The sequence below is a fragment of the Pelodiscus sinensis genome, chromosome 11 (genome assembly GCF_049634645.1).
Source record: "Pelodiscus sinensis isolate JC-2024 chromosome 11, ASM4963464v1, whole genome shotgun sequence".
In the NCBI taxonomy this organism is placed as follows: domain Eukaryota; kingdom Metazoa; phylum Chordata; order Testudines; family Trionychidae; genus Pelodiscus; species Pelodiscus sinensis.
Genome location: NC_134721.1, coordinates 47,917,592 through 47,941,596, shown reverse-complemented (window position 1 = coordinate 47,941,596; position 24,005 = coordinate 47,917,592). Strand labels below are relative to the sequence as shown.

At 44.0% G+C, this 24,005-nt stretch overlaps 1 long non-coding RNA gene across 2 annotated transcripts in view; it reads right to left on the bottom strand.

Annotated features, from left to right (window-relative positions):
• The window catches only part of LOC102458596 (uncharacterized), a 110,830-nt gene that overhangs the window by 65,152 nt on the left and 21,673 nt on the right, over window positions 1–24,005 (bottom strand). The window lies entirely within an intron of this gene.

The window sequence follows — 24,005 nt, the reverse complement described above, 5'->3', positions numbered from 1 at the left end:
ATATTGTTACAAGGAGGTGGGAAAAATTATTCTCTTTAACCTCTGAGTATAACACAAGAAACAATGGTCTTAAATTACAGCAAGGAAAGTTTAGGTTGGACATTAAGAAAAACTTCCTGACGGTCAGGGAGCCTAAGCACTGGAATAAATTGCCCAGAGAGGTTGTAAAATCTCCATCATTGGAGATTTTTAAGAACAAGTTAGAAAAACACCTGTCAGGGATGGTCTACATGGAGCTTGGTCCTGCTGTGAGTGCAGGAGACTGGACTTGATGACCTTGCAAGTTACCTTCCAGTTCTATTATTCGTTGACTTGGCACCCTTTACCCTGAATACTGTAGTTCATGCTCTGAATGTTCTAAATGAACGATGTAATTGCTCTCCCAGCTATTCTGAGTGAACATTTACAATTTATCACAGACTAACCCTATGACAGGTTAGATAACAGAAGTCCCCTTGGGGTTGTCCCCCAGTGGGCTGATCAAGCCACTGATGCCCACCTACCTGCCCCCTGGGACTTCCTACCACCTTGTCCTGCTGGATTAGAAGCTCCGGTCTCCCTCAGGCAAGACACAGAGTTGGGGTCACTGCCCCCCTGCACAGCAACACGGACACTGAACCCGTTCAGGTCTGGGAGGGCTCAGCACCCAGAAAACCAACCCACAAAAAGAACCAACCCCTCCCCCCAAATCCGTCTTACAAGTTTTACACACAGAAAGCTCGTAAAGTCTGCCCTCTTTTCAATGAAAGAGATGCACAGTGGTTGCTCCCCCTGCCCCGGTTACAGTTATTTACACTGGGCTTTTTATTAAACAAAAGTGTTTTTATTAAGGACAAAAAGTAGGATTTGAGTGGTTGCAAGTGAAAACAGTCTGATCAAAGTAAATTACTACATTAAAATAAGCAAAAAACACCAGCTAATCCTAATCCACTAAAACTTGTTTCAAGCAAGTTCTTACCCTAAACAGTTGCTCTAAACATCTTTCACAAGATAAGAAGTCTCTTAGCTTGGACCCAATCCAGCACACATTTTAAGTGGAAAGAATGTTTCCAGCACACATCTTAAATGGTAAGAGGGGCAGAGCATCTCCTGGCATTTGGCAACTGTCCGTATTGTTTGTTTCCCTCCTTCTTATGTCCCTTTTGCCCAAAGTTGGGAGTTCTTTGTGCTCAGTTCAAACTCTTCTCATCACAAGTAGAAAACTTCAGGAACCAAAATGGGTTTCAGCAACAGGTGGCCTGATGGAGAAGGATGGTCCTGTGTTCCACTACCCTGCCTCTCACCCATGGTGCGGGTGCTACTCAAGGACTCTGGCTGCTAGGCTTTACTGCCCTGCATTATAAGCTTTAGCCATTTGACCTGTAATCTCTTATTTGTTGCACATGACCTGACATCTCATGATGGGATGCACCTACCCTGCAATGCAGGTGTCCATTCTATCACAGTATGCGCTCCCAAGCCTTTGAAATGAGTATCCATAACAACTGACTGGGGCCATCTTGGGCATCAGTGGGCACTGGATTGTGGGTTAAAAGTGTCAAGAAAAAACAGAGAATCCTCTTTCAAGGAGCCAGTGTCAGAAGACAAAGAGGCTTTCCCCAACTGACAGTTAACTCCCTCCAAGTGCCATGAATTTTCACCACCCTGTTCTCTGTAGTGTGACCTGATCCAAATGTTTGCAAAATCCTTTCCCTTACAGCTCAGCAGGTGCAGGGAGTTATATTGTGAGAGTCACTTGTCCTCAATCTAAACCGGAAAGACAAATGGAGGGAGGAAAACAAGAAGTATTAGTTTCCCATTGTAGTGGGGTTACTGTCCCACTCTGGCTGGAAGGGGTTGAAGCAGGTTGGAAGGAGCCTACGTAGAACCCTGGCCAATCAAGAAAAGGCTCATAGAGAGCCAATTGGATGGAGGCTTTCTGAGTGAGTCGTGTTATAAGGAGTTGACCAGGGAGGTTGAGGATAGGAGACAGCAAGCGGGGCAGGGCAAGGCGGCTGCCAAAGGATCCCTGAGCTAAGACCCAGAGTAGTGGGTGGACCTGGGTCTCCCCTTGTTCCTTATACCACACTTGCCACCACGGAGAGTGGCCTTACAGACGGTGGCTTGGCCTTAAGGCAAAGGGGCTAGACTTTAGGGCTGCATTTGGCCACAGTGAACATAAGAACATAAGAACGGCCGTACTGGGTCAGACCAAAGGTCCATCTAGCCCAGTAGCCTGTCTGCCGACAGTGGCCAGCGCCAGGTACCCCAGAGGGAATGGACCAAAGACAATGATCAAGCGATTTGTCTCGTGCCACCTGTCTCCAGCCTCTGACAAACAGAGGCCAGGGACACCATTTCTACCCCCTGGCTAATGTAAAGCAGCAGCTGTAAAGACTGAGGACTGCTGACACTGTCTTGGAAGGGGGCAAGAGTCTGGACTAGTGGGCACAGCTGGAGGGCAGTGTCCCAAAGAGGACGCCATGGTGCTGAGAGCAAAGCAGGTCTAAGGAGAGTCAGTGGAGCAACGAGTGAGATACCAGTCTGAAGAGGGTGCCCTGCTGAGTGACAGAGCCAATTCCCAGAGTGACCAGTAGGAGGCACCATGGTGGTAAACCCCGGACTGTTACATCCAAGTACAAAAGGAGGATCTGAGGATGAGATTCAGGGCACATCTAGACTGCCCATGGCTTTCAAAAGAATATATGCAAATTTGGTGTGAATTTGCATATCTTCGTCTGATCCCGTTTTTGGAAAAGTTTTTTTGAAAAAAAAAAAAAGCAATCTAGACGTGGTTCTTTTGAAAAAAATCCCCTTTTTTTAAAGAACCCTGTACACCTCATGTTTTTAGGAAGAAGAGTTCTTTCGAAAAAGGGTTTTTTTCCCCCGAAAGAACCACGTCTAGACTGCTTTTTTTTTTTTTAAATCACACAAGAGGTCTGTCATTACTGTAAACGAAACTCAGATCTGCCACACTCTAGCCCAATGCCTAAGTCATAAGACCATTCCTCCTGTCATCTGTATGGATGAGGTAAGGTAAGAAATTAAGAATAAATTTCTGTAGTATTCTTAAGTCGCTATCTAACAGAACTACTAAGAAACCATTGTTTGCTAACTATAGGCCACACAGAGGTCTGAGGAATATGGCTTTGGAAGAATACTGGATAGGCTAAAAGGGGAAAGGATGACATGTCCAACCAATGTGAGCAATTAATTTAGTGACATGGCATCCTTTAGGTATGCCAATATATTTCTGGTATTAAGAGCTTTAAAATATTCATAGAAGGGGTACTCTGGATGTCTACTGGGCATTTTGGAGAAAGCCTCCCAGCCCAGGTTGATAGATAGGTTAGCAGGGCTCATGTTAGTGCTCTAACCAGGGCTTTAAAGTTGAAGTTGTGAAGACATTCACTATTTATTAATACCAAGCACCAAGAGGTTCTTGTCTGACTGTCTGTTATAGGCTTGGGTTGTGATTCTCAACTTTTTTGCCATCAGAGCCTTTATGGGTACCCTTACAGGGCATTTCTACACTAGGAAATTATTCTGAAATAAGGTATTTTGAAATAACTCCCAAAAAACAATTTTGAAATAGTGTTATTCCTCATGACAAGCAGGAATTATCATTTCAAAATAACAAGCCCTTTATTTTGAAGTGTGGACGTGCCATTTGTTATTTTGAAATAAATCCCTAATGTAGACCAGGGCACATTTAATAATTTTCCCAATCCCAAGAACTGATTATGATCCCTAACGGGAAAGGGATCCCAGCTGAGAACCTCTGTCATTGGCTTTGTTACACTACTAAGTTTTGGCTCCAAAAACTGCCTTTTGGCGACAAAACAGTGCAAATACGCACTGGCTACGTCTAGACTGACATGATTTTCCGCAAATGCTTTTAACAGAAAAGTTTTCCATTAAAAGCATTTGCGGAAAAGAGCGTCTAGATTGGCATGGACGCTTTTCCGCAAAAACACTTTTTGCGGAAAAGCGTCCGTGCCAATCTAAAGCCCCGATTGCCATTTTAGCCATCAGGGCTTTTTTGCGCAAAACAGTACTGTGCTGTCTACACTGGCCCTCTTGCGCAAATGATTTGCGCAAGAGGGCTTTTGCCCTAACGGGAGCAGCATAGTATTTCCGCAAGAAGCACTGATTTCTTACAGTAGAAAGTCAGTGTTCTTCCAGAAATTCAAGCGGCCAGTGTAGACAGCTGGCAAGTTTTTCCACAAAAGCAGCTGATTTTGCGGAAAAACTTGCCAGTCTAGACACAGCCACTGTGATCCAACTTTTGTCAAGAAAAAAGCTTGTTTTTGGTGACAAAATACTTCCACCCCATGAGAGACTTTTCCCTTCCCTTTGGGTATGTCTACACTACCCCGCTAGTTCGAACTAGCAGGGGTAATGTAGTCATCCGCACTTGCAAATGAAGCCCGGGATTTGAATTTCCTGGGCTTCATTTGCATGAAGCCAGCCGGCGCCATTTTTAAATGCCGGATAGTTCGGACTCCGTGCTGCGCAGCTACACGTGGCATGGACTAGCTAGTTCGGATTAGGCTTCTAATCCGAACTAGCTGTATGCCTCGTGGAACAGAAAAGAGAATCAAGTCTTTGCTAGGGTTGCAACTGAGTGGATTAAAAGTAATGGAGGAGCACACTGGGATGCTATAAGTCTTTAATAATGCTGGCGAGAGAGCAGATCTGGGTTGGACCTCCACTGCAGCACATGCACAGTTCTTTACCATGCCCCTCCTGTACTCTTCCCGGACATTCCTTTCCTCTTTGTGGTAGGGACGTAAAATCCCATTTCATTAGTTAGCTTGTTAGTGTTAAATTAAATCAGTTAACTGATTAAATGGGAGCATGCGAGAGTGCCCTCCATGTGGTGGGCAGGGGTTTCTCCAGCCTGGCTACTTCTGACCCAGCTCCCAAACTCCATCTCATACTGCCTCCTGCACCCAAACTCCCTCCCAACAACAGGAATTCTTTTCCATCCACACGTATCCTGCCAAGAGGGCCTGTTGGCCTTCACCACTATCCTCTATTAAGGACTTCAAATTAGTGAGTAGATTCAGCAGTGATCACACAGTTGCTGACGGAAGTACATATTAAAAGTCAAATCAATGTTTGCTGATGGATCAGAATCTTAGATGTCAAACTTGGGGTCCAAACTGAAAGAGGAAATTTGCACATTGTGAGGTTCATTGTACTTGTTAGAATTAATGAACAGTATCAAGAAGTGGAAACTTAAGATGGCTCTCTTGCCTGGGGATGTGACTGATGCCTACTCACACCCTTATAAATTCATACTTATGTCAGGTGACGGAAACTCCCAATCTCAAATCACCTGCGGCAGATTAGGAATACCTTGGGTGTATCAGATACTTGATTTAGCTTTGCGGAGGTGAGAAGAAGAATTACTGGTTAGTTATGGAGTTCAGGAGGGGGAAAATTGCAATGTAATTGGATCAGCCCATTACGAGTAATGCACTAAAACCAGCCAAACTGCATTCTGCGATCTTTTCCAAATTCCATGACAGGTGGTAGAAGGTGCAATTGTAACTGCAACTGTACTACGTGTAAGTCTTTGGTGGTAAAACCATAGAAATACTGTTATCTGGGGAAGATTTTAATCACTTTTATTTGGGGTAATGTTTTGCAAGGAAAAAAGCAGTCCTGGTCTCTCTTGAGTCAGCGGAGTGTAAATTGACAAATCTCACTTTAGGAGGTAGTTCTAATCTATTTGTCATAGTCCCCCAAAGTTTCAGAGTCACCACACATTTTATGAAGCATTTTAAAAGCTATTTATGCAGCAGCTGACTCCTATTTCAAGTATACAATGTACACGATTACTTAATGTAAAATGTATTTTGTATGCGACCAATTTAATATTCTAAGTGCTAGATCTATAAATGAAATAGAGCAGTATAAGGCTGCCACCAGAGAATCCCTGACCCAGGACCCAGAGTAGTGGATGGGCTTGGTTCCAAAGGTGCAATTTATGGGGGTACTAGGAGGGCAGTAGTCCCCCCTCCCAAGTTTGAAACTCCTGGATTTCATACTTGGGGTCTGTTCAATGTGCAGTGGCAGTCTAAAAACTGAAAAGCTAACCAAATATTGAGAATTATTAGGAAAGGAATAGATAAGAAGACAAAATACCATAGTGCCTCTACATAAAGTCATCATATGCCCACATCTTGAATACTGTATACAGATCTGGTCATCCCAGCTAAAAATATATTGTATTTGGAAAAGGTACAGAAAGGGCAACAGAAATGATATGGGGTAAGTAACAGCTTCCATAGGAGGAAAGATTAACAAGATAGGGATTTTCCAGCTTGGAAAAGAAATGACTAAAGGGTAGGGGGATACGTTAAATGTTTAGAAAACCATGAACAGTGTTGAAAACTAGAATAAGGAAATGTTATTTATTCCTTCACTAACATAACTCAAGAAGCTGACCCAATTAAATCTGTAGGCAGCAGATTTAAAACAAACGAAATAATTTATTTTTTCCACAATCAACTTGTGGAACTCCTTGCTAGGTGATGGCAGAAAGGCCCAAACCATAACAGGGTTCCAATTAGAACAAAATAAGTTCAAGTAGTATAGATCCATCAATGGCTACTAATCAGAATGGACAAGGATGGTGTCCCTAGCTTCTGTTTGCCAGAAGCTGGGAATGGGCGACAGGAGACAGAGCATGGTGATTGCCTCTTCTGTTAATTCCTTCTAAAGCACCTGGCTTTGGCCAGTGTTGGAAGACAGGATACTGCACTAGAAGGACCAGTATGGCCATTCTGATCTTCTGATATAGAGCTGGAATGTATCTGCCCCCTTGTTGTAACCCACTCCCTTTCCAGAGCTGAGGTAGAGCCCAGGAGTCCTGATGGGGTCTCTCTCTGTCTCCACAGAGTTAGCAACCAAGTAAGAACATACATTAAAATGTTACGGCTAACCAGTGTCCCTTAAGTGATTTGCCAGACGATGTCAGAGTATGTTAGTTTTTCAGCTGAGTGGGTCTAATATTCATTTAATTTTCTTTCTTTAATAAAGGAATTACATACAGAGTTTTCCAGTACCTTGGTAGCCCCGATAGAGATAATGATGTGTGTGTGTGGGAGGGGCCGATTATGTTCGTTCCCCCCTCCACATTTGGTACGGGGCTTGTACTGAGCATGTTCAGTAACATGCTGAAGCCTCTGCCCTCAGTCCGCCCCTCCATGCTTTCCCTCTCCCCCACATCACAGCATGCACAGTTTGGCCCCCTACCAAAATCTGAAATGGCGCCCCTGCTTGGTTCTTCCCCCTTGCTCCTTATACTACACCTTGCCACCAAGAAGGGTGATCTATATAGTCTGTGACTTGCCCTGAGTCAAGGGGTTAGACTTTGGGGCTGCAGCTGGCCACAGTGGCAGGTGTAAATATGGAGAACTGCTGATACCGCCCTGAAGGGGGCGAGACCGTACAAGTGGGCAGTGCCGGAGAGCAGTGTTCTGAAGAGGACGCTGCCGTCCGTGGAGCAAAATGGGTCCATGGAGAACCAGCAGAGTGATGAGTGAGACATCAGCCAGAAGAATGTGCCCTGCTAAGTGCCAGAGTTTGATTTGGGATGTTTCCGGTTTATTCAGAAAACTATGACCTAAGCACTACCCTTCTTCATACAATTAGCAATTTCCCAGATTGCTCATTGGTCACACAAAATGGGGCACAACCCAGCTCCCAAAATGACAGGGGATCCTCACAGCAGAGCCCCAGTGCCTGCTTCCATAGGTTTCATTGCTGGATCTTGGACTTACAGGCAGCTCATCTTTTGATGATGAGGGAGGGGTATAAATATATAGCTCGAGAATGCAGGGGAGTTATCAGAAAGGAGAAAGTGCAATTGTAATTGCGACTAGCAAAGGATGTTGCTACAAGCACGTTAGCAAGAAGAAGGTGATCAGAGTGGGTGTGGGGCCCCTACTGAATGAGGGCGGTAACCTAGTGACAGATGATGTGGGGAAAGCTGGCTCCATTATTAATTAATATACACAATGAAGTGGGCTCAAGTATATGGCCAGTCTCAAAGAAATAAAAAAACCAACAAATGTCATCTCTGATCTACAAGCACAAAGACATCCATAAATTTCAGCATGCATGAAACACTGAAGTGGTAATTAGAATTTGCAATATTAATATACATTCTCAGAGCTGCTACACATCCAGAAATAGCAAAATTAGCACCCCCTTTCACTCACCCTCATGTATAGGGCCATGTAAACCCATTATAGGGGTGTGCAAATATTTCTAGTGCATGTGTGAATCCAGCCCCAGCAATGAAATGTGCACAGCACATTCCAATTATGTGTACCAATTCAGCAATCAAGAAATATCTTGCATTCACTCCTGATGAAGAATTTTTCCCTTGTCCACACAAGCACTGTGCCACAGTCATACAGAGATCATTGACACCACTGGCACCCAAACAATCCTGAAGACCATGCCAATAGGATTTCAGTCTGCCAAATGCACACTGAACCACCATTCTACAGCTAGGAAATGCTTAAATGAACCTTCATTTGCCAGGCAGACTGAAAAAGAAGGTAAAGCAAGGTCCCTAACAGTGGGGACTGTGACTCCATTCACAATGTCCCAGCTTGTTCATAAAGGTAGAGTCACAATCCCCAGAAAACCCTGGCATCCTGCACCTTTTCAATTACACCCCCCCTCTCCAGTGTATACAAACAGGCCTCTGTGGCTGACTAGGGCCTGCATATAGATGAAGTCACACCCTTTGAGGTTTACATACTCATGTGCTCCTTGCAGAGAGCAGACTGTGGCCATGTAAGTGCCATCAACAGCTCCAGCACAGTCTGGAAAGCCCATTCTTTCAAAATCAGCAGTTATTGCAGGAACCCACCACTTTGGTTACAACACAGCCCCAATTAACTCACAACAACCTGCACAGTTAACTTCCCTACGGGCAGGATGAAAATATGAGTCAAATTAGGGTGGCATGCCAGTCGCCCAAATCCAGGGAGGATATGACTGTCTCTAGGGACACCATGAGAAACCTCAGCCTCTACAAAAACTGGCTGAGGTTGGGTAGGACTAAAATAGGCCAGAGCCCACCCTTGGCTTTGGAGATTAGGAAGTAATGGAAGTAGAAACCCTGTGAACTCTGGAGGGACCTCCTCAACTGCTCCTGACTGCAGGAGCGATTGCACCTCCGGTAGAAGTTGCTTGCGAGAGGGGTCCTTGAAGAGGGATGGGGAGGCAGGTGGCAGGAAGGAAGGATGGAAAATTGGAAAGACTATCCCAGTTACACCATAATTAAGACCCAGCAATCTGCGGTAATCTGCGTCCAAGCACAGCAGAATTGGGATAACAGATTCCCAAATATAGGGGAAGGATCCAGGAGCAACACTGGTGCGTCATCCTCAAACACACCTTCAAAAGTTCTTTTTTGGGGGTGGGGACTTCCTAGCTGAGCCCTGCGCTTAGTTATTGGAGGAAATTGGTGATCTCTGCCTGTTTCTGCAGTTGGCCCTCCTGTTGTAGTCCTGTTTCTGATAGGATACGTAATAATGGGACAGAGGCTGTGGCTTAAAGGGCTTCATTTCTGGGGTTGGTGCTGAGTCCACCACATCTAATGCAGCTTGGAGGGAGGTCCTGGATATGGCCTTCCCCTCCTCTACAAGAGTTGCAAACTCCAAGTGGGACTCCACCAGAAGGAGTTACTTGAATTTTCCAGAACAGCCCAAGAGTTGATGGCTAATTGGGATTGGTCCTGCCTTCGGCAAGGGGCTGGACTTGATGACCTTCTAAGGTCTCTTCCAGCTTTATGATTCTATGATCAACACTGTTCCCTTATATATGGCCACAGTATCTGAAGACTGGTATATTAAGAATGCCCAAGTGAACACTGCAGTGAGTTCATGTCAAATGTATGTTGTAGATTGATGAACTAACTTTGGAAGGCTCATGCCATGAGACTCCATCCCTAGTATTTTGGGAAGTTCACATATGTATATCCAGAGCTCCAAAGTAAGTGTTTTTAGTACCACAGTAAATTATGAGGTAGCTAGTTTGAAATTCTCAACTGGAGTCACCCCAGTTGAATAGACCTTACAGCCAAAGAAGTCCAGCTTTTTAGCTTCCTTTGATTTAGGCCTGGGACCCTGCTTGCCCCTGTTTCTCCTTTGCATTTGCTGCATCCACAACCAATGTTCCCAGCTGTGGTGCATAAACAACAATTGACACTCGCCTCCTTGCTGTCTGGGGCTTCTCCCCATCCTGTCCTCTGGGCCAGATCTGGTCTCCCCAGCCAAGGCACAGATAACCCTAACCCTGCCCTCCTCCCACCCCAAAGAGCAATGCAGACATTGAATCACTTCAGCTTTGTAGAGAATACAGTTCCAGGCACAGTAATCAGGAGGAAACCAACCCCCAAATGGGTCAGAACCCTAAATAATTCCATCTTTCACTGTAGCAAAATGCAGGACAATGTAGCACTTTAAAGACTAACAAGATGGTTTATTAGATGATGAGTTTCGTGGGCCAGACACACGTCCTCAGATCAAATAGTGGAAGAAAATAGTCACAACCATATATACCAAAGGATACAATTAAAAAAATGAACACATATGAAAAGGACAAATCACATTGCAGAACAGGAGGGGGATGCGGGGGGGGGGGGGGGGAAGGAAGGTAAGTGTCTGTGAATTAATGTTATTAGAGGTGGGGAAAGTTAGATGTCTGTGAGCTAATGGTATTAGGGGTGATAATTGGGGAAGCTATCTTGGTAATCCCCAATTATCACCTCTAATACCATTAGCTCACAGACATCTAACTTTCCCCACCTCTAATAACATTAATTCACAGACACTTACCTTCCTTCCCCCCCCCCCCCCCATCCCCCTTCTGTTCTGCAATGTGATTTGTCCTTTTCATATGTGTTCATTTTTTTAATTGTATCCTTTGGTATATATGGTTGTGACTATTATCTTCCACTATTTGATCTGAGGAAGTGGGTCTGGCCCACGAAAGCTCATCATCTAATAAACCATCTTGTTAGTCTTTAAAGTGCTACATAGTCCTGCATTTTGCTTCAGCTACACCAGACTAACACTGCTACATTTCTATTACTATCTTTCACTGTGTGAGAGTTTCACATGTTGAAAACCTATTCAAGCAAACCCCCTTTAACACTGAAAGGTGAATGTACACACTGATTGCTACCCCAGGTAACAATTATTTACACTGGGCTTGATAGTAAATAAAAGTGATTTTATTAAGTACAGTAGGATTTAATTACAAAAAAACAACAAATGGCCTGGTAGCACTTTATAGACTAACAAAACATATAGATAGTACGTGCGCACGAAAGCTCATGGTACCATCTATATGTTTTGTTAGTCTATAAAATGCTACCAGGTCATTTGTTGGTTTTTTTGGTAATTTATCCTGTACATACTAACTCAGCTATCCCCTGAAGCTTCTGAACAGTAGGATTTAAGTGGTTACAAGTGAAAGCAGAGCAAAGTAAATTACAAATTTAAAATAACAGAAAATGCATAGCTAGTTCTAACACACTAAAGCTTATTGAAACTTACCCTAAAACTGTTCTTATTTTGGTTAAAACTCCAAGCCAGGGAAGATCTTTTTTCCCATTGGGGTTCCTGGCTGTTTGCTTGGGTGTGTCATGCCAGCCAAAGACAAAGAGACAGAAAACTTTGCATCTTAAATAGATTTACTTGGGGCAGGATTTCTTTGTCTTCACATTCCCCACTTCCAGGGAAAATTACCTGGCCAGGCCCTACCGGGTGGGGTAGTCACACGTCTTCCTAAAACCAACCATTGCTTATACTTAAAGGACAAAGGAGACTGTTCTCAAGTTGTTAAATTGATCACCCAGCATTGGAAACACCCCTGATGGCTTTCACTTGCACATTTAAAATCATAAACCATTCCATACCCCATATTTCTAACTTTACATACAAGAATGATACGACACCAAAATAAGATATACAGATCTGGCAGACTATGGCATTAAAATTGATAGGCTACATGAGGTGTTTAGTCCAAAGCATCTTCGAGTTAAGCATATTTGTATCCACTGGACAATTTCATAAAGCATGGGGGGAGAGGGGAACTGTCAGAGAAGGGGATGAAATTTTTTCTCTCCATCCCTCTTGCAATGGGGGGAATGGAGGCAGCAGTTTGCCACAATGTCTTAGTGGTGTTAGAAACTGTCTTAATAAAATGCAATGCCATTCTGGAGGGACCTTCTGGGGTGAGAATCTCAACCATGAGGTTGAGTTCGTCAGTGACCTCCTTGGCTTCTAGGCCCAAATTTTGTGGTTAATGTTACCCCAAAAGTCACTGGAGACCTCCCCATGGTTACACTCATAGGCTGTGTCCAGACTCAGGGGTTTTTTCGGGAAAAGTAGCCTTTTTCCGAAAAAACTTCCCCTGCGTCCAGACTCAAGCCGCGTTCTTTCGATTTAATTTCGAAAGAACGCGGCTTTTCTTTCGATGGTGGTAAACCTCATTTCACGAGGAAGAACGCCTTCTTTCGAAAGTTCCTCTTTCGAAAGAAGGCGTTCTTCAATGTAAATAGGGCTTCTTCGAAAGAGAGCATCCAGACTCACTGGATGCTTTCTTTCGAAAAAGCAAGCCGCTTTTTCGAAAGTTCAACGTGCAGTCTAGACGCTCTCTTTCGAAAGAGGCTTGCAGTCTAAACATAGCCATAGGGTATGTTTACACTACAAAGTTAATTCGAACAGCTGTTAGTTCGAATTAACTTTAAAAGCAGCTATACATATAAACCGCTAGTTTGAATTTAAATCGAACTAGCAGAGCGCTTAATTCGAACTAGGTAAACCTCATTCTACGAGGAGTAACGCCTAGTTCGAATTAAGTAGTTCGAATTAAGGGCTGTGTAGCCATTTAATTCCAACTAGTTGGAGGCTAGCCCTCCCCAGGTTGCCCTGGTGGCCACTCTGGGCCAAACCAGGGAAACTCTTCTGCCCCCTCCCGGCCCCGAGGCCCTTAAAGGGGCACGGTCTGGCTACAGTGCTTGTGCCAGTTGCAAGCCTGCTAGCACCCAGCCAGCAGACCCTGCACCTGGCACAGCATGAGCCAGCCACCTGCTGCCACCCAGCCCTCCGCCTCTTCCCAGGACCAGACTGGCAGCTCCCAGGAGCCTGTCTGGGGCCGCAAGAGACAGGCGCCAGCCTGGTCTAGTGCGGAGATCGTAGACCTCATCGAGGTTTGGGGGGAGGCCTCCAATGTCTACAATCTCCACACTAGGCATGGGAAAGCGGCCGTCTATGGCAGGATAGCTACCAGCCTGGCCACCAAAGGCCACATGCGAACCCAGGAGCAGGTTTGCATGAAAATCAAGATGGTCCAGTGAGACCCCCGACACTGAGCCCTGAGCTTAGAACATAAGAACGGCCGTACTGGGTCAGACCAAAGGTCCATCTAGCCCAGTAGCCTGTCTGCCGACAGTGGCCAGCACCAGGTACCCCGGAGGGGATGGACCGAAGACAATGATCAAGCGATTTGTCTCGTGCCATTCAACTCCAGCCTTCCACAAACAAGAGGCCAGGGACACCATTCCTACCCCCTGGCTAATAGCACTCCATGGACCCAACCTCCATGAATTTATCTCACTTCTCTTTAAACTCTGTTATAGTTCCAGCCTTCACAGCCTCCTGTGGCAAGGAGTTCCACAGGTTGACTATGCACTGTGTGAAGAAGAACTTTCTTTTATTAGTTTTAAGCCTGCTACCCATTCATTTTGTTTGGTGTCCTCTAGTCCTTATATTATGGGAACTAATGAAGAACTTTTCTTTATTCACTCTCTCCACACCACTCATGATTTTATATACCTCTATCATATCCCCCCTCAGTCTCCTCTTTTCTAAGCTGAAAAGTCCCAGTCACTTTAGCCTCTCTTCATACAGGACCTGTTCCAAACCCCTAATCATTTTAGTTGCCCTTTTCTGAATCCTTTCCAAGGCCAAAATATCTTTTTTGAGGTGAGGAGACCACATCTGTATACAGTACTGAAGATATGGCGTACCATAGTTTTATACTTCCCCTCCTCCTCCTTCCCCTGGCTTCCCCCTTCCAGCTCCCTCCTCTCAGGTTTCCCCCTCCCCTCTTCCACCCTCTCTCTTCCCCTCTCCCACCTCCTTTTCCCAGTCTCCCCAGAGGTTAACCCCCCCCTCCCAGTTTTGTTAAATAAAGAGAGTTTCTATTTTTGAACACACGTGTCCTTTATTTTTTACATCAGGCAGGGGGGCTAGGGAGGGGTAAGTGGAAGGAGGTGAGGGAGGAATGGGGTACGAGCCCCTGATGAGGAGGACAGGGATGGCTCTGCAGGCTCCTCAGGGTGGAAGCTCTCCTGCAGGGCCTCCTGGATCCTGACAGCCCCCCGATTTACCACACACCCCCCCCGGATGGCAGCCTGCGGCAAGTGCAGCCGGGTTGATGGCCGAGTGCTGTGATGTGCCGAGCGTGGGCACTCAGGGCACTCCAAGCCAGGACTGCTTTGCTGTCCCTCATCGAGTTAGACAAGCAAGCGGGGAACCCTTAGAACTGTCTGTCTGGGGTAGGGGTCGGGTCCAATAAAAGGAGAGAGCATGTGGCAGAAGCCTTCTTTCTGACCAGCTCGCCCGTGGCTAAGGCAAGCCTCTGGAGTCAATGTGCCTTGGCTTGCTCTGCAACCTTTTGCCTGTGTAAGTGTGAGTGCCTGAGGGCATGATTTAAATATCCTAGGCTTCATTTGCATCTTGCCGGGCGCCGCCATTTTTAAATCTCCAGTAGTTCGGACTCCGTGCCCGCGGCTACACGCGGCACAGAGCAGGTAGTTCGAATTAGACTTTCTAATTCGAACTACCGTTACATCTCGTTCCTAATTCGAACTACCTACTCCTTGCCGCGTGTAGCTGCGGGCATGGAGTCCGAACTACCGGGGATTTAAAAATGGCGGCGCCCAGCCAGATGCAAATGAATCCCGGGATATTTAAATTCCGGGCTTCATTTGCAACTTCGATTGACTACATTAACCACCCTAGTTCGAACTAGGGTGGTAGTATAGACATACCCAGAGTGATGGGAGAGTCAGCAGCAGTATTCCCTCTAAGCTGCAGGGCAGCACAGCTTCACGGGTGATTCATCAGCCCTGCCCTGTCAGAGGCTCAGGGCTCTGTGCAGGGGAACTGACTGACTAGGCGTGGCTGATTAACCAGCTATGAAACTATGCTACCCCGCAGTTTAGACAGAACACTAGTTGGCAGTGGACTATAGACGGCACCATAATGGTGCCACTCCAGAGGGTCCACAGCCGACTGTTGGGTTCTACTAGGGAAAAAATATTCCGACAGCTATGCACACAGTATGCACACACTTGAAAAATGACTTTTTTCCCCCTAGACCCATTCCACCTGGAAAGAAGCAACACATGTCTCATGTGGCTTAAAATATCCCGTCATTTGGCCAATGATTTAATACACCAGCGCATATGGACTGAAGCGCTGCTCATATTGGCATTCTGACACATGGCATTAGCCATAAAGTCCCTTCCAGTGCAAATGTCAGTGGCTGCTTTACTTCCCCAAATAAGCAATATCTCAGGGTCATGTATCTAACTGATCTTTTTGCCCCAAACATTTCAAGGCCTGTAAATACTTGTGCAGGAGCACACCGTCGCACAAGTGTGAGTGGAGATACCGCACAGCCCTCCACTCTATTTCCAGTTTCTTGAGGCCCTCAGGCCTGTTGATGGGGGCGAGGAAGGAAAAAGGGGCAGTTGCCTGAAGGCTCAGCAATTCAAAGGGGATGGGGCTGCTGGCTGCCGCCACTGCGACTGCTCTGAGCCTTTTAAATTGCTGCTGAAGTGCTGCTCCACGCAGCTCTGAGGGCTGCCCGCCCTGGGCCCTCCCTTTCCACCCAAGGCCCTGACCCTTACAGGAGTGTGGAACTAGCCCCGACCTTGCTCAGGTGCCTCAGAAGTGGTCAGCCCCGAGTCTCCTACTCACTCTCTCACTTGCAAGAAAGAAAAAGGGGCCAAGAGAAAAAGGCAGGTTAGAGGAGACAAGGGCCTCCTCATGAGGAACTAGTCTTCTCTTGTTAATGAAGTGTGGAACTATGTCATTAGGCAAAAGTAATCCATGGCTGTAACAGTGCTTTCAGTATTTGAGAGTTTTCCCTTATGCTCATAACTTTTTATCTTGTACTTACCCGTGTAGTAGCATTTTGTACCTCTATTTTGCAGGAGCAAGGCTAATATAAGATCTTCTATAGCAGGATGTTAATTTAAACAGGAAATGCATAAAGATAAACAACGGCTTGAGTGACCCACTTTAGGACACTACGGTTAGCTTGGCTTTTCTTGAAGTTTCTCCATATAAAAATGCAGGTTGTTTGAAAGACTCACTCAGTTGTTTACATTACATCACTACATGTGATTTTTTGCTGGAGCTATTTTTGTATTCTGTGGTCACATCACTGAGTTCCTAGAATTAGGAGGATATATTTTAATGTTGTACATTTGTTTATATAGTAAACTTCTCTATTTTAACAGCACAGTTCTTTTTTTTTTTTTACTTCTCTTTTAAGGGCTGCATTTCTGTAAAGTCTATTTACTAGGCTAGGTGGAGGATGTGACACTTTCCAGAATACCCAGATGACAAAAGTTGTTCCCATTCTTTTCTTCCCTCCCCCTGTAGTTTAGCTTTTGCATACAACATTTATTTTTAGGAAGGTGGCTGGGATAACAGTGCTCTATGTACTGTATATTTATTCTAGATATGCCATCAGTGCATATGGTATAATGGATAGTTCATACTGCTTCCATAAATTGGTGTGATTGTCACAACAAAACAAACAACCCTAGACACAAATAAAAGCCCTGGTGAAATGGCTGCTTTGCAAGTTGTATCCTCTGCATGTCTGTACTTCAAAAGTAATCAAGAAAGCAGGGCTTGTACGGGATATGCATCTTGCATATTTAAATCCTTCTTAAATCAGCTACAGAATGTGACTTTTAGATGGGATAGATCCTTTTAACTAATTCTGTCAGTCAAACAGGAGCAGACTATGGGATTTTTTTGTTTGTTTTCTGCCTTCAGAGTTACTGAATTTTCCATCAGATTGAAAACTCTACTCCTGAGACAAGTTTAAAGAAAAAAGAGAAAACCAGCCCTTTTAGGACATGGATTAAAAGTAAAGTAATCTACCTCTTTATTCCATTGGGAAGAAGAGTCCAGATCCATGCATAACTACTATCAGGAAAACCATCACAAAGTATAAAAGGGACTTTTATGAAATGTAGTTCTGCCAGAGTTCTGAAAATCAAGAACTAGCCAAAAGGGATGGAAAAGGCCAGGAAATCCTGTGACAAACTCTTTCTATTTAGAAGAGAGAGAGAAAATGTCATTTTCCCATTCTACCGCCTCTACTACTCAAACACATGTCAGTGGATTTCCCCCTCCCAAGCTGTCCATTTTAATGTTGTCCAAGTTGGCAGCATTGATGACGATGTCTGTATTTTATAAGGTTTGCATGATTTTCAATACAGCTGTTTATACTCTTCTTTTGAAAATCTTCTCAAAGTATCTGTACATATTTTGTTAAATTCCAATTTTGAGACCTATCATAACTTCCCACAAGTTTATGGTGTTTGAATCTGCTGTTTCTTTTCTGTCCCAACTCTAATTCTTGTACTTAATCTGTAATGGGTCCAGCTGTTCAAGTCAGGGATAGATAATGGGGAAACTTAAGTTAAGTTATTGCTCACAGTAGAAAAACTGCACAAATATAGCCTCTGATAATGAGGTTTTCTGCTTTTATTAATGGAATCTTATATTTAGATAGTACCAAAATGCTTTAAAAAACTGAAACACAAATGATGCCCAGGAACCATATAATTACTGCTGAAGTGCAGCACCTGCAAAGAGATGTGGTAGCCATTAACATAGCGTAGTGAAAATGTGCATCAGTTGATGACAAAAAATGAAGCATGTTGTCAAGTATACAAGGGCAATGTAGGTGGCAGAATACAGCTACTCAAATTGGAATTTGGTCAGAATATTGGAATAAGACCCATAGGCTATGTCTTCAGTGAAAATGATATAGTGGTGCTACTTCAATTAGCAGGAGTTAGCTCAGCTTAACAATGGAGATCAGGGAAGTGGGTTTTTCACATCCCTGAGAGACATAGCTGGGGGTCCACCTTTAACTTTTCAGTGTAGACCTGGCCCTATTTCTAAGAAAAGTATCTTCATCGCTATAAATAAATGAAGGTACTATGTTCATTGGTGTTTCCTGGTGCATAATGGCTCCGGTGTCTCATGTGCAGATCATTGTCACTATTTATATTAAACTGACTCAGCAAATAAGTTATTGTAGCGTGATCTAAATGTTTTTGTTGGGGTTTCAATGCATAGATGTTGTTGACAACTTGTAACTGACTCTGGCTCAATATAAAATGGTCAGCTGTGCAATAAAGACTGAGGGGCTGTGGAAGGGGTGGAGCTTTTCTGCAGACAGTGTCTTTTTGCCAGTCAATCTGTCATTAAGAGGTATCTGTTTTTGTTTCATTGAGAGCTATGTTATAGGACAAAGCTTTATGTTTTTAAGACGAGGTCTATCAGCTGGCTGCGGCCAGAAGTTTTATCTCATTATGTACACTAAGCCAATCTAGAGATTTATATCAGCACCATAAAGAGATCATTTGGTGCACCTGCACCCTATAATCAACCTGAATTTATATCCAGTGATTCACTTTTTGGCTCTGTTATGCCTCCATGGTTGCCACTTAGGGCTACATTTTCAAAACAATGTGTGCTACCGTGTTCCTCAAACATATGTCATTTTGAGCAAATTTGCATTTTCATGCTGCATGGAAGATGATATCAATAGGCACTTGTAGTATTTCATAATTAGTCTATTCAAACACAGTGGAGATTATAGACAAAGCTTTGAAAATACTGTTGAATATTAAATCAATGTTCCTGTAAATATTTATCCCATGCAGTTTTAACCAAAGGGCAACCTATGACAGTGAGGTTCTATGGGGAACAGCCTCACAAGTCTGCAAGGTATGGGATGGCCAACAGCTCCCTGTCACTATCCAGCAGCTATGATAATGCTTTATGCATTATCACACATAAACCCAGGGGAGAAGCAAACAACAGGAATTACAGCTTCAAAAGGGCCAGACTGACAGTTTCCCTCATGTTACTGGTACCCTATACTAGCCCAGGAGAAGTTCCAGGAGATGTCCATAAAATAAGATGGATTTTCTCACCAATTGTAGTCATGAACCTGCCTCTCTGCTCACTCATGGACTCCTGACCCCGACTTGGACTCTGGATTTCTGCCCTTGAACACTGATCCTGATGCCTGGTTTCAATACTTGAACTCTATCCACAGCTTTACCTCCTCCTGGTTTCAGTGTTTGGTTCCTGACTCTAGCTCTGACTTTTAGCATTGTCCATGGCCTCTGTCTGCCACTTCTGAAACTGCTCATGCTCCAATAATGGCAATGACCAAGAAATTAACTTCAACTGAAAATATTATTTCAAGGAGGAATGCCTCTATCATCTCAGATCAACCTAGTTAGGGTTATCCTGCTTTGGGCAGGGGGTTGGACTTGATGACCTCCTGAGGTCTCTTCCAGCCCTAGGATTCTATGATCAGCTGTTAAAATATCTGTAGGTCTATATCAAGAAAAAAACATGAGACAAGTTCCCATAGGGGATGAACTGTTCAATGCGGGGGATACAACAGCTGTTTCACAAAACAACCAACCAACCTGTTCTTGGATTTCTGTAAGACTGCATATGTTAAACATAGAGGTGCTAGGCTTTACGTTAATTGTGACAGCAACAATGCTGGAAGCCTAAAAATCAAATTTTGAGAACTTTAATGTCCTTTTTAGCTACACCTGCAATAGCAAGCCTTGCCTGGTTTACATAAGTCAAGGTATCAGTTCTTAGAGCTTGAGAACAAACTTATGTCAATACTGGCCAGTGGCTTAATATTTCCATCACCCCTCACCCCAAAACACTGCTGGCATGTGATAGTTCCCAGAGACAAGGTTACAGCATTTAACATTACAAACCATTAGTTCATTATCATGACTATCAATTACTCTGTTACAGCTTCTGACTAAAAAAAAAAAAGCTTTGCAGGTGGTCTAGTGTAAGGCAGGTGAGCCTTCAAAAATATTTTGGCATGGTAATAGTGTTAAAGTGTAAAAGAGAGAATGCTTGTGTCTGGAAGAGACTGGTGCAGCCTGCCAACCATGGAGCAACATTAGTGGGAAACAAATGGTTAAAAGATAGGAAACAAAGGATAGGAATAAATAGTACATTTTCAGAATGGAGAAGGGTAACTAGTGGTGTTCCCCAAGGGTCAGTCCTAGGACCAATCCTATTCAACTTATTCATAAACGATCTAGAGAAAGGAGTAAACAGTGAGGTGGCCAAGTTTGCAGATGACACTAAACTGTTCAAGATAGTCAAGACCAAAGCGGACTGTGAAGAACTTCAAAAAGATCTCACCAAACTGAGTGATTGGGCAACAAAATGGCAAATGAAATTTAATGTGGATGAGTGTAAAGTAATGCACACTGGAAAAAATAACCCCAACTATCATACAATATGATGGGGGCTAATTTAGCTACAAACAATCAGGAAAGAGATCTTGGAGTTATCGTGGATAGTTCTCTTAAAACATCCACACAGTATACAGCGGCAGTCAAAAAAGCAAATAGGATGCTAGGAATTATTAAAAAAGGGATAGAAAAGAAGACAAAGAATATCTTACTGCCCCATATAAAACTATAGTACGCCCACATTTTGAATACTGAGTACAGATGTGGTCTCCTCACCTCAAAAAAGATATTTTGGCATTAGAAAAGGTTCAGAAAAGAGCAACTAAAATGATTAGGGGTTTGGAACGGGTCCCATATGAGGAGAGGCTAAAGAGACTGGGACTTTTCAGTTTAGAAAAGAGGAGACTAAGGGGGGATATGGAGCCCCATCCACACTCACCCAATACTGGCCTCACCAAGTAGCTAGAGCAGCAGCAGGCAGAGCGGGGTGTCATGGCGGCTGCTCTGCCTGCCCTCATCCCAGAAGGTAATTTATATACAACCTTTATTACTATATACATCTTAATATGTTATAACAAAATCATTTTACCAATCACTGTTTCCACTCAAATTTTTCATTAACCTCTCTTATGCACCCTCATTTGACCTCCTTTATATTTAAAAAAATTGTGGTCCACTTTTTCAAAAAAAGCACCCATCCACAGAAATTCCTGTGTACGGGCCTGGTAGCATAAAAGGGGATTGATGATAAACAGTCTCTCAAGATCAAAGATCAAAAATCAAAGGGTTTGACCCCTCAAATCATGAGATTGGCCCCATGAATCATTAGATTTTAAAAACATCCTCAAACTATGTTTTTAGCCTCTTGATTTTTTTTTTTAAATTGTGTTGCCGAGATGTCGCACATATAACAAACAGTACAGGCTACCTGTTTTCTGATATTTCAGCCAGGTACTTCACTTTGCAAAGTGCCACTCAACTTGACCTAGCACAGGGTGTCACAACATCTGTCAAATTTGTCCCAGCTGCTCATCTGTCTGAGCCAAATCTGAGTGGTGTTACTAACAGAGGAGTGTCAGGGACAATTTTGAGTGGTATTGCAACCTGGCACATGGGATTGCAATGCCATGCAAATATGTCCAAATGCCCCTCACTTCCTGGAATCCAGCTGAATGTTGCCCTTTGCAAATGGAACCCCTGCTGGTAGCAACAAAGCCTTCTCCAGCTGCTCCAGTCCATAGCCCTCCTTTCAGATCCCATGCACAGCATTGCAGCAGACAAAGACCAACAATTGCAGCCTCTGATTCAACTCCTGGCACCCACATGGAACCTGAACAGGAGCCGCAGTGGCTGCTTAGGCTAACACCTGAGGTCCTAGATCCGCTACTGCCTAGAACTGAAGAGGGACTTGTTTCCAGAGGCCCTGTCATGGCTCCTTCTCCACTCTGGCATGATAAATGCAGGAATGGGGGCTAGCAAAAGTACCCCAGAACCTTATCTACCAAGCTTTGGCATAAAGTCTAGTAGATAAGGTTTTGGTATAAAACTTTCCCCCCAAAATCGTAACCTAGATTTTGGAAATAAAATCTCTGCTGCCACCAGCCAAACATTAATAAAGAAAATCAGGGGAGAGACTACTTGGAAAATCTCATCCCCAAAGTACAAACCAGGACACAACCAATAACCAATACCAGGTTAATAAAAGGAAAAGAGAAAATGTTTATTATCACCACACTATTCCTGTTGCAAGCATAATGATTAGATGGAAAAGTAACAAAACAATATACTCATGGAGAAACTCCATGGGCCTAGAACTTAGTTACAAAGGAAAGCCAACACAACAGATCCCATTTTCCAAACCATAAACAATAAAACTTAATGGCTCTATCTAAACTTTATCCTACTTACAGACTGCGAAGAGTATTTTCTTAGAGGGAGACATCCTGTCCCATTCAAAAGCTGGAGAGAGAAAAAAAACTACCCAGAGATAAAGGAGGGAAACCCCAAAATTCCTTTGTCCTAGTTTGAGATTCCTACCTACATTCCTATTGGCTCACTCTACCTGAGTTAGGTATAGTTAACCCTTAATCCCCCAGGAAGTCCAAGGGCTGTCCTGCATTTTTGAAATACAGCATCGGTAAGTCTCTTGAACTCCCTTCTACTCTTTCAGGGTATGTCTACACTACCACCCTCGTTCGAACTAGGGTGGTTAATGTAGGCAACCGGAGTTGCAAATGAAGCCCGGGATTTGAATTTCCTGGGCTTCATTTGCATATTGCTGGGCGCCACCATTTTTAAATGTCCGCTAGTTCGGACTCCGTGCCCGCGGCTACACGCAGCACGAACTAGGTAGTTCGGATTAGGCTTCCTATTCCGAACTACCGTTACTCCTCGCAGATCCTCCATCACTATCCTCTACACTCCCCTCAGTCTTCCCCGCATCCCATTCCCCTGAACAACTAAATCTGCCTCCTATTCCCCATCTCTCCTCATCCACCTTTTAGAGACTCTGCTGCTCCTGTCCTATTTAGCACCCTGAATTATAGAGAGGCAGCCATTTTCCCTGTGAGCCTGGCGTCAAACTATTTGAAAAAAGTGGGAGGTGGCAGCCTACCTTATTAAGGGGGTTCCCTTCCACATACTTATATACTGTAAATGTCTTTGATAAATGGCTAAATAAATGTCTGTAACCGTCATTGATAAATGGCTAAATAAGAATGTGTAATACTACCATTATCAGGAGTTCTTCAGAAATAGCTTAGACATGGAAACGTAAATATCTCCATGTGTACTGAAACATTAAATTAATATCACAGAGTTATATTATGTGAATTTTTATTTCTTCAAGAAGTCATAACTTATTTCATAAAAGAGGAAGTTATTTAATTCAGTTTGTGAAAGAAGCTTAACTCAGGATTTCCTGTATTCTTAAGTTATATAGGATGCCTGCAACCTTAGAAGCATCTTAAAATATTTTAGCAGGACATAGCATAGTGTAGGACTGGAAGGGACTCAATGGGGGACCTACTGGGTAAGCAGCAGTTTGGCAGAAAAAGACCTGAGGGTTACAGTAGATGAGAAGCTGGATTTGAGTAAACAGTGTGCCCTTGTAGCCAACAAAGCTAACAGCATATTGGAGTGTATTGCTAGGAACATTACCAGCAGATCTAGGGAAGTGATTATTCCCCTTTATTCTGCACTGGTGAGGCCACATCTGGAGTATTGTGTCCAATTCTGGGCTCCCCATTACAGAAAGGATGTGGATGCATTGGACAAAGTCCAGTGGAGGGCAAAAAAATTATTAGGGACTCTCCTTCTGCTCCCGGTTCCCCCTGGCCCTCCTGCGTTCACCGGGTCGGCGATTCAAAATGGCACCCAAGATGGCAGCCGTCGACGGGAGCCTGATATGGCC